The sequence below is a fragment of the Oratosquilla oratoria genome, chromosome 42, assembly GCF_046742065.1.
Source record: "Oratosquilla oratoria isolate Oo_2021 chromosome 42, ASM4674206v1, whole genome shotgun sequence".
NCBI lineage: Eukaryota > Metazoa > Arthropoda > Malacostraca > Stomatopoda > Squillidae > Oratosquilla > Oratosquilla oratoria.
In genome coordinates this window covers 13,569,203-13,580,901 of record NC_134818.1, presented here as the reverse complement: position 1 = coordinate 13,580,901, position 11,699 = coordinate 13,569,203, and the positions used below count along the sequence as shown (strand labels likewise).

Below are 11,699 nucleotides of genomic sequence, written 5' to 3'. Positions count from 1 at the left end.
AATGAAATTGAAAGCGAAAATAAACGTGTAAATGAACCTGAACGAGAATGAGCGAGTGTAGAGAATGAACGAGACTGTGAATGAGCGACAATGGAGAATGATCGATGGCGAAGAATGAGCTAGGTCAAAGAATAAATGACACACACCCGCACACACGCACACACACACACACACACACACACACACACACACACACACACACACACACACACACACACACACACACACACACACACACACACACACACACACACACACACATTATATATATATATATATATATATATATATATATTTGTGTGTGTGTGTCTGTGTGTGTGTGCGTATACCGCATGTATGGATTACAAAGGATTACAAAGGCGGAGCATACCGACAGGAGACCTTTTGATCCATATCTAGGTCGGATGCGAAAAAAAAATCATATTAATAATAAAATAATAAATAAAAACTATGATAATGTAAATAACATATAAAATACATAAATAAATGCATAGTTATAGTTAAATAATAAACAAACAGGTAAATAGTAAATAATAATAAATTGACATATAACTAATAATAAATAAAAATCAGACAGACAAATGATAACAAAACAAAAACAAATAATATAAGATAAATTATAATCATTACAGCATCTTACTTAGGTATTTATCTAAATGATTCTTAAAGCTTTGAACTGAACTACATTGCACTACCTGTGCAGGAAGTTTATTCCATTCATTAACTACACGGTTGGCAAAGTTGTTTCTACCTACTTCCAAATTGAATCTATTTCCGGACAGTTTGAGACCATTGTTTCTTGTCTGATTCTCATTCAATGTAAAAATTTGGTCACTTTTGATGTCAATTCCCTTTAGAATTTTAAAGACCTGTATCAAGTCACCTCTGAGTCTACGCTTTTTTAGGGAAAACAGATTCATATGTTTTAGTCGATTTTCGTATGATTTATTTTTGATATTTGGAATCAGTTTTGTGGCTCGCCGTTGTACTCTTTCCAATCTGTCAATGTCTTTAATGAGATTCGGTGACCATACGGAAACAGCATATTCCAAATGTGGACGAACTAACGATTTATATAGCTTGTTGATGAGTGATGGACTTTTGAAATCAAAAGATCGCGCAATCAGTCCTAGAATCTTATTCGCTTTCTCAGAGGCTGAAATACACTGCTTGGATGATTTGAGGTCGTTACTGATAATTACGCCGAGATCTTTTTCACTATCCACTTTTGTTAACGAATTTCCAAATAACTTGTAATCGTACTTACTGTTATTTTTACCTATGTGCATTACCTTGCATTTACTTGTGTTAAATTTCATTAGCCACTTTTCAGACCATTGCTGTAATTTATCTAAATCTTCTTGAATATCTAATTGGTTTGAGTGATCATTTGCCACTCCGCACAGTTTTGTATCATCAGCAAATTTGGAAACAGTAGATTTTAGTCCATGGTCTATATCATTTATATAAACTATGAATAGAAATGGCCCAAGAACGGAACCCTGAGGAACTCCACTTGCAACACTTTTCCATTCAGAAGTTTTTCCATTTAAAACAACTCTCTGTTTTCGATCATTCAACCAATTACTAGTCCAACCTAATAGGCTACCACTTATTCCATGCAAAGCTAATTTAGTAAGTAGTCTTTCGTGTGGGACGGTATCAAAAGCTTTTGCAAAGTCTAGATATACTAAATCTATATTGTTTCTTTTGTCATAATTCGAGATAACTGTGTTGTAGAATTCGAGTAAGTTAGTCACGCAAGAACGTTTCCGTCTGAAACCATGCTGGCTATCATTTATCAAACGGTTACTTTCTAAATGATGTTCGATAACATCTCTGATGATAGTTTCCATTATATTTCCTACGATTGAAGTCAAACTTATAGGCCTATAGTTATTTGGTTTCTTTTTGTCACCTTTTTTGAATATGGGAGTAACGTTAGCTAGCTTCCATTCTCTTGGGACATCTCCGGATATGATGGATTTCTTGAAAATAATTTCTAATGGAACAACAATCTCATTTTTCATTTCCTTTAAGATTCTTGGATGCCAACCGTCAGGCCCTGGTGTTTTATTAACTTTGAGTTTGTCTATACACCTTTTAATTTTTTCTTTTGTTATATTTACCGTAGTGAGTAAGTTTACCCTAGACTTTTCACAGGTTTCAGTTTGGAATTCACCTTGAGGTGTTTCGTTTACGAATACCGAGCTAAAATAATTGTTTAAGATATTACACATTCCTTCATTTGAATATTCAAGTTGACCGTCAGCAGATAATAGTGGACCAATGTGATTCCTAACAACCTTTTTATCTCTAATGTAACTATAGAATTCTTTGGGATTCTCTTTGGATTTATCAGCGATGTTCATTTCGTATTGTCGTTTTCTTTTTCTTATTGTCTTTTTTAAATCTCTCTGTATTGATACATAACTTTCATAGTCATTAGATACACCCGAGCACTTATATTTCTTATAAGCCTGTCTCTTTTTAGCAATACTTTTTTCAGTGTCTTTGTCGAGCCACTTTTGGCGAGCCTGATTTGGGGGACGTCTGTCCTTAAAAGGAATGTAAGTTTGAATCATCTTAGTGAGCGTATTTTGAAATATTTCCCACATCTGATCTACAGGTCTTTCGTTTAATTTTGCCTCCCAATCTGTAAGCTGAAGCTCCTGACGTAGTTCTATGAACTGAGCTTTACTGAAATCGGGTATTTTAGAAACACAAGTATCTATTCTAAAATTGTTTAGGAGTTTGAATCTAACTAGGTTGTGATCGCTATTTGCAACAGATTCACCGACTTCTACATTAGTTACCATGCTTTCGCGGCTAGTGATCAAAAGATCGAGTAAGTTTCCATATCTTGTGGGCTCTTTTACATGCTGAATTAAGTAATTGTCACCAAGAAAATCAAACAAGCGACTACCTATATGGCCATGTTCAAGGGTCATCCAATCAATGTCAGTAAAATTGAAATCACCCATTATCAATAAATCCCGGTCGCAGAAACTAGACAGTTCTTGAAATAACAGTTTGTCGTCTGCTAATGATAATGTCTTTGGCCTATATATTACACCTATATTAATTTTTTGTCCATTTGTTTGGGTTAACTCAACCCACAAACTATCATATGTGTGTGTCTGTGTGTGTGTGCGTATACCGCATGTATGGATGTGTATGTACATGTATATATGAGCATATGAGAGAGTGAAAGGGAGTGAAAATAAGTGAGAATTGAGATCGAGTGCAAGTGAGAGAGAAAGGGCATGTGTGAACGAAAGGGGAGCATGCACTCGAGAGAGTGAGGGGTGAATATGAGAGAGAGAGAGAGAGAGAGAGAGAGAGAGAGAGAGAGAGAGAGAGAGAGAGAGAGAGAGAGAGAGAGAGAGAGAGAGAGAGAGAGAGAGAGAGAGAGAGAGAGAGAGAGAGAGAGAGAGAGAGAGAGAGAGAGAGAGAGAGAGAGAAAGGGAGTGAGAGAGAGAAAGGAGAGGAAGAGAAAGAGGGAGAGGGAGAGGGGAGGGGGAGAGAGAGGGGAGAGGGAGATAGGGGAGAGGGAGATAGGGGAGAGGGAGAGAAAGAGAAGGGAAATGAGAGGAGGAGAGAGAGAGGGAGGGGGTGAAACAGAGAGACGGGGGAGTATGAGTGAGAGAGAGGGTGGAAGGGAAGGTAGGAGGAGTGGGAGAAAGGGAGAAAGAGCGGAGAGGAGTGAAAGAGAGAGAGAGAGAGAGAGTGTGAGTGTGAGTGTGAGTGTGAGTGTGAGTGTGAGTGTGTGTGTGTGTGTGTGTGTGTGAGAGAGAGAGAGAGAGAGAGAGAGAGAGAGAGAGAGAGAGAGAGAGAGAGAGAGAGAGAGAGAGAGAGTGGGAGTGGGAGAGAGGAGGTAGGGAAGAGTGAGAGAGAGGAGTGAGAGGTAGTGACAGATGTGAGGGGAGTGAGAGAGAGAAGGGGTAGTGAGAGAGATGGGAGGAGAGTGAGAGAGAGGGCATGTGAAAGAGAGAAAGAGGTTTAAAGAAAATTGAAGAACGAGGGTATAGTAAAGAGGATAAATGTCGGAGGAAGAAGAGAATAAAGAGATGGATTGGTACTCCGGAGTATGGGAGTTGAATTTTGGAAGAGAAGTTTGTAAAGAGAGCTCTAGATGTAGGTCGAAGTTGTTGGGAAGTTGTCCTCATGTCTATTAATAAGGACGAGGAAGGAAAACACACTAGTTCTAAAATTAGGACCAGTTACGTGGGTATGTTTAAAAAAAAAAAAAAAAAATCTCCAAAGGATCTCTTCCACGTTTTAGTTGTAAGAGTGTGTTTGTAGAGAGACTCTGTTCCTAAGTTGAAACGCATTTTTTTTCTTCATATTTTTCAGACTCTCTGGTGATGCCACAACCTCATCTGGCTGGTGAAGGGACATCCACGCTGTGACCTGTCGACTCGCGAAGGAGGAGGAGGAGGAGGAGGGAGAGGAGGAGGGTAGGAGGGTGAAAGTGGGGAGTCAGGGAGGTGGAGAAGGAGGAGGAGGAGGAGGAGGAGGAGTAGGACGAGGTGTAGGAGGAGGAGGAGGAGGAGAAGGAGGAGGAGGAGGAGGAGGAGTAAGTGTGGAGAAAGCTGACGAGGAGGAGGGTACACATGCGCACACGTGGTGCCTTGGCGGCAACGGGATCACACGTCCCCCGACCGTGGTCGTGAGCATGTGGTATAGAGACCTCCTCCGTACAGCACCCTTGCCCTTGCACGTGTAGCTTACCCCGCTCGTCCTGGCCCCCCCCACCCGCCACCGGACCGCCCGTAGGAGAGACCTACTCGACTGACCGCCCACGACCCCCCTCACCCCTCCCACATACAGAATACGACAACACGTTTGCGGCTGCCCAATATAGTGATTCAAGCTCCTCTGATACGAACTGGACATCGTGGTGGTGACAAGGTGGGTTCCTTCTCCTTCGAGCGGGTTCGCGTTCGAAGTCTAAGGACTTCAACTCTTCGCACTAACGAAGGCGATGACGGTGGCATAGACGAAGAAGGCGAGAGGGTCTTGAGCGTCGCGGCGAAGGAAGAAGAGGCCGAGGAGAAAGGGGGTGAATTGGAAAGGGAATAAGGCAGGAGGGTCAGAGAAGAGAAAAAGAGAAGTCAAGTTCGTGCCCTGTTTGCCTACAGAGGTGTTGTGTGCTCTTAATCACTATAACAAAAGAGAGGTACAGAAAAAGAGAAAAATAGAAAAAAAAGAGGAAAAATAAATCTCCACGGAAACCTGAAGACAAGCGTACTCTGGAAGTCCCTGTTGGAGTACTAGAGAGTTACTAGAATAGTGCTCATAGTGCTAGTGTTGCTACCAGGCTTTTACTCAAAGTGGTGGAAGCATCAGAACCTTTAGTGTTAATATCAGTGATCGTGCAACCCTATCAGAGGTGTTCATAGTGGTGTTCTCAAGGGATCATAGTTTTAGTGGTGGTGGTGGTGGGGTGGCGGTGGCGGTGGCGGTGGCGGTGTTGGAAGTGATGCAGAGTGCAGAGTCCCTTGTTGGCCCCCTCCCCCTCCCCCTCCACCACTGAGGAGCAGCACCAGCAAACTCTTCGGGCGGTCATGGCGGACCTTGAAGTTGACTATCGCCCCGCCGATAATGACACCATCGGGGTCAACGCGACCCAGCAGATCTTCTCCATCGGCGAGGACTTCATCACAAAATGGTAAGGAATTACGGTAGTACAAGTGACCAACCCGCGGCCTCTTTCTCTCTCTCTCTCTCTCTCTCTCTCTCTCTCTCTCTCTCTCTCTCTCTCTCTCTCTCTCTCTCTCTCTCTCTCTGTCTGTCTGTCTGTCTGTCTGTCTGTCTGTCTGTCTCTCTCTCTCTCTCTCTCTCTCTCTCTCTCTCTCTCTCTCTCTCTCTCTCTCTCTCTCTCTCTCTCTCTCTCTCTTTCTCTTTCTCTTTCTCTCTCTCCCTCCCTCCCTCGCTCACTCTCACACACTCTCTCTCTCTCTTTTTCCCTCGTTCTCTTTCTCTCTGTTCTCTCCTTTTCTCTCTCCCTCTCTTTCCCTCTACCTTTTCTCTTTTATTCTCGTTCTCGTTCTCGTTCTCGTTCTCGATCTTCTTTTCCGCTTGGCGGCGTCACCGAAGTTTAGTCTTCGGGGGACTCTACACGTTGTGAATGACTACGTATCTTTCTGGACTATCGCTCGCCACCGTTTGTCTGTCCTCATGAATTAGTCGTCTTCCTCCTCTTCCTCCTCCTACTACTCTTCCTCCTCCTACTCCTCCTCTTCCTCTTCCTCCTCCTCTTCTTCATATTCCACCTCTTCCTCCACCTCTTCCTCCTCCATCTCTTCCTCCTCCATCTCTTCCTCCTCCTTTTGCTCCTTTACTGCCTTCTCTTACAATTCTTTCTCCCTCAAAATAACAAGGATAACTTTCTCCTATCTCTTTTACAGCAAATTATTTATTTTCTATTTATCCCTCTTCTTCCCTTTCTTTTTCTTGTTCTTCTCCTGTTCCTCCTCCTTCTTTCTCTCTCCTCCTTTTTACCCTTTTTTCATTTCACCTTCTTGTCCATTTTCTCCTCCTCCTCCTCCTCCTCCTCCTCCTCCTCCTCGTCGTCCTCTAATTTCTCATTATCTCTTTGTTTATTTCCTCTCTTCAATCTGTTGACTTCCTTTCCTGTCCCTTCCTCTTCTTTGTCCCCATCTTCTCCTCCTTTCCCTTTTTCTTCTCATCGCTATCCTCCCCCTCTCCTGTTCTTCCTCGTTATTCTCGTACTCTTCCTCCTCGTTATCCTTATCCTTATCATCTCCCTTATCCCACACTATCTCTTATTTCCTCACCCATTTCCCCTTCCCCCTATCTCTCTTCCTTCATCTCACCCTCCTACTCTCTCTCCTCCTCCACCTTCGCTTCCTTCTCCTCCTAAACCAACTCCTACTCCAAGTACTGTTGTACTCCTATTCCTACTACTCTTCCTCTTCCACCTCCTCCTCCTATTACACTTCCTCCCCCTCCTTTTCCCCCTACTCCTTCTCTGCCTGCTACTACTTCATCTTCTCGTCCTCCATCTACTCCTCCACCTTCTCCTCCTACCCCTCCTCTTCTTCCTCCTACACCTCCTCCTCTTCCTCCTCCTCCTCCTATGGGAATACTCAAAATCATTCTCTTGTGCCCTTCCCTCCACCCGGCTGCTATTTCGGCCACACCTGGTCAACACCAAGATATTACACATTATTCCACTTTGAATCACCGGCACTTCAACATCTCTTCACATTCTCCTAAACAATCTCTACATCTACGAATCATGTTCACTTTCACTATGATTCGAATGATTTATATAGTCATCTATTGCCTAAAACATTGACTCTGGTTTACATATATGAGAATATTAATTATATGAGATATATGGATGTGTGTATGTGTGTGTGAATATGAGTACGATTGTATGGGTTTGTGTGCGTTAATATATTTAAATTATATATATATATATATATATATATATATATATGTATATATATACATATATATATTATATATGTTTATATAAATAGACACATATTATATACATTATACGTACAATGTACATGTATATATATATATATATAAATATATATATATATATATATGTATATTCATATATATAATACTAAATTATACTCATTGTATAAGTGAATACATACTCTATATATTATATACACACACACACACATACACACATCCATATACATATATATTTATATATATATATATATACACATTTATATATATATAAATTTATATGCATATATTTATATATATTTATATATATATATACATTTATATATATATATACATTTATATATATATATACATTTATATATATATATATACATTATATATATATATACATATATATACATACATACATATATATACATGCATACATATATATTTATATATATATATATATAAATATACTCATATATATATATATATATACATATTCATATATATACATATTCATATATATATATACATTCATATATATATATATTATATATATAATATGTTCACATTATATATATATATATATGTATATATATATATATATATGTTCATATATATATATATATATATTCATATATATACATATACTGTATATATGAATATATCTATAAATATTCATATATATATTCATATATATATGAATATGTATATATTCATATATATTTATATATATATATTTAATATATATATATATATTAATATTCATATATATATATAATGAATATTTATATATATATATATGAAATATATATATATATATATATATATCTATATATATATATGAATATATATATATATATATATATATATGTATATATATATATATTCATATATATATATATATTATATGAATATATATATATATATATACTATATATATATATATATATATGAATATATATATATATAATATATATATATATATTTATATGAATATATATATATATATATATATATATATATATGAATATATATATATATATAATATATATATATATATATATATATATATATATATATATATATATATATAGAGAGAGAGAGAGAGAGAGAGAGAGAGAGAGAGAGACATTGGGATAAACTATTGGAAAGGTACATGTGAAACAGCATCGGTACAATATAATACAATAATAGTAATATAATAATAATACAACATTTTTCAAAACTCGTATATTTATTCTTATTATAATTTTATTGATTATGTATCGATGCTAATTATTATGTTGTATTATATGCAAAGGGGGACGGAGAGGGGGGGTCGCCGATTAAATGAAGCGGCCTTGCTGTGGATGTACTGTGTCTTGCGACACAGCTTCTGACCCAGGGCGGTGGGCAGGGTTCAGGGATGACCCGTCATCCAGGAGGTGCTCAGATGAGAGGAAGGGTGGGAGGGGTGTGGAGTGTATTTAGGGATGAAATGGGTGGGAGTGTTTTTATGCCTTTCACTTTGTGGCTACCTCCCTTGGAAGGGGGAAAAAGCCTTGGTATATGTATGTATGTATGATTATAATGTGATATACCATGATATGATTTGGTTTGGTATATTATATTATATATTATATTTTATATTGTATATTGTGTCATAGATCGTGTTGTGTTGTATTATTATTATATTACTATTATTGTATTATATTGTACCGATGCTGTTTGACATGTACTGGAACCAGCCACCAACCACTCCGCAAGGAGGTCACGTGGGCCTGACTGAGTAACACTCCCCTGAAGAAGCTATTGTAAGCGAAACCGGTCAGGAATAAACTCGATAATCAGATAAAGACCCGTGTTTCCCCTTCCACCTTTCCCATAATATATATATATATATATATATATATTATATATATATATTATATATATATATATATATATATATATTTATATGAACATATATGTATATAACACACAGGAACCCACAGTCGGAGAAAGAATAAACTTCTAATAAAGAATAATCCTATATTTCGGCTATCAACTGTAGCCCTCTTCAGGAAAGTACATAAGATAGAGAACAGAGGGGACTTATAAACTACAGTAAGAAGAGATGTGGACAGTTGACCTCACTCAGGCGCGGGTCAAACTGGGGTGGCGGAGGAGGGAGGGGGTGAGGAGAGGGGAGGATGTAACGTCCGCACTAGCTTATTTATTGCTGCGCGTGAGATTATGTCAGGTGTCCACTGCCCTTTAGAAATATTGATATTAGGGCATTCCTCAATTAATGCTGATTCGACTATTTTCCTCCTGAAACCACAGTGGGACTTGAACACTAATCTGGCCTTACCCCAGTCGAAAGAATGATTCTTATTTTTAACATGAAGAAATACAGCCGAATTTTCCTGCCCATACCTAATTGACCTTTTATGTTCTGCCAATCTAGTGTTCAAGTCTCTCCCGGTTTGACCCAAGTAAACCAAATCACAATCTTTGCAGGGCAAACAATAAACACCAGGTGACTCAACTTCCTTCGGTTTTTGTTGAACGTTCACAATTTGCTTACGTACGGTGTTAGGATAGTGATAGGCAATAGTGAGACGTTCACGAGGAAACAATTTAGTAGAAGAACTGATGGTATTATTGAATGGAATTTTTAAAATGTCCTTAAAGGAGCGGTGAAAATTTGAGGGGACGGAAGTTTTAAAATGGTTGGCCCTAGCCTTACTGAGGGCTTGGTCCAGAAACCAAGGTGGATAAGCCAACTTCTCAAGTTGACATTTGATCACCTCAATCTCTTGGTCCTCAATTTCTGGACCAAGAGATTGAGGTGATCAAATCCTAACACATGCTCTACTACTCTCATAAAAACTCTTGACAGCTCCCAAAAGCTTTCCTCCTATCCCATAAATCTGCATAACCTCCCACAGTGCCTTTCTGTCTACCCTATCATAAGCCTTTTCCAGATCCATAAAAGCCCAAAATACATCCTTCCCCTTTCCTATAGCTTTCTCACATATCTGTCTTTATATTATACACACACATATATATATATACATATATTTGTATTTACATATATATATGTATATATATATATATGCATATGTATATATATATATATATATATATATATATATATATATATTTATCTATATTATACATAATAAAGGGACGGGGAGAGGGACTAGGCATCCTTCTCCCTGTAGCCCCACGGGGCATATATCCTAGAAAGAAAAGTGAAGGCATAAGGGGTGCTGGAGGGCCTCGGGCCTGCACCCTAAGGTTTGGGTCTTTTAATGTGCGTCGATGTGGTACAGATGAGAGTAAAAGGGAAGAGATAGGTAGTATGTTTGTGAGAAGAAAGATGGATGTGTTGGCTTTGAGTGAAACTAAGTTGAAAGGGAAGGGTGAGTGTAAGTTTGGGAGTGTAAGTGGGAGGTTTTCAGGAGTGAAGAGAGGGCGAGGGAGGGAAGGGGTGGCTATTCTAGTAAGTGAGGAGATAGGTAAACAGGTAGTGGAGTGGAAGGAGGTTTCCTCAAGGATAATGTGGATGAAGGTGAAACTGGGAAAGGAGATGTGGGTCTTTGTAAGTGCATATGGGCCTGGCAGTGAAAAGAGCGTGGAAGAAAGGGAGGCCTTTTGGATAGATTTAAATGAGTGCATAGAGGGTTTAGGAAGAAATGTCAATGTAATAGTACTGGGAGACCTTAATGCTAGGGTGGGAAATGGTCCAATCGATGGAGTGGTTGGGAAGTGTGGAGTTCCAGGAAAGAATCGTAGTGGAGAGTTGATGGTGGAAATGTGTCTAGAAAGAGAGTTGATGATAGCAAATACAGTGTTTAGGAATAAAGTCAAGCATAAGTACACATGGGAGAGGGTGGTGGAGGGAAGGGTGGTAGATAGAGCGCTAATGGATTATGTAGTGGTAAATAGGATTATGATAGGAAGAGTTAAGGATGTACATGTGCTAAGGGGAGAGGGTGGGGGAATATCAGATCATTTTTGGTGGAAGGTAAGCTGAGAGTGGAGGATAGATGGAGAAAGAGAAAGGGACAAAAGGTAAGGAGGTTCTTAGAGTGAACTCCTTGAATGAAAAGGAAAAGGAGAAGGAGTACGAAAAGAAGCTGAAGGAGGAGTGGGAGGGAGTAAAGGATGGAGCAGAGATGGGGGTGGAGGAGGAATGGGGATGGTTCAAGGAGGGAGTCATAAAGTGTGCAAGGATGGTGTGTGGAACAAGAAGGACAGGGGGAAATAGAAGAAAGGGTAGT

At 38.9% G+C, this 11,699-nt stretch overlaps 1 long non-coding RNA gene across 1 annotated transcript in view; it reads left to right on the top strand.

Annotated features, from left to right (window-relative positions):
* Nucleotides 1–4,439, top strand: part of LOC143021329 (uncharacterized) — a 323,620-nt gene extending 319,181 nt beyond the window's left edge. The window contains exon 3 of the long non-coding RNA XR_012965985.1: nt 4,357–4,439. This is a non-coding gene — a long non-coding RNA (uncharacterized LOC143021329). The remainder of the gene's footprint in view (nt 1–4,356) is intronic.
* The last annotated feature ends 7,260 nt before the right edge of the window (nt 4,440–11,699 follow it).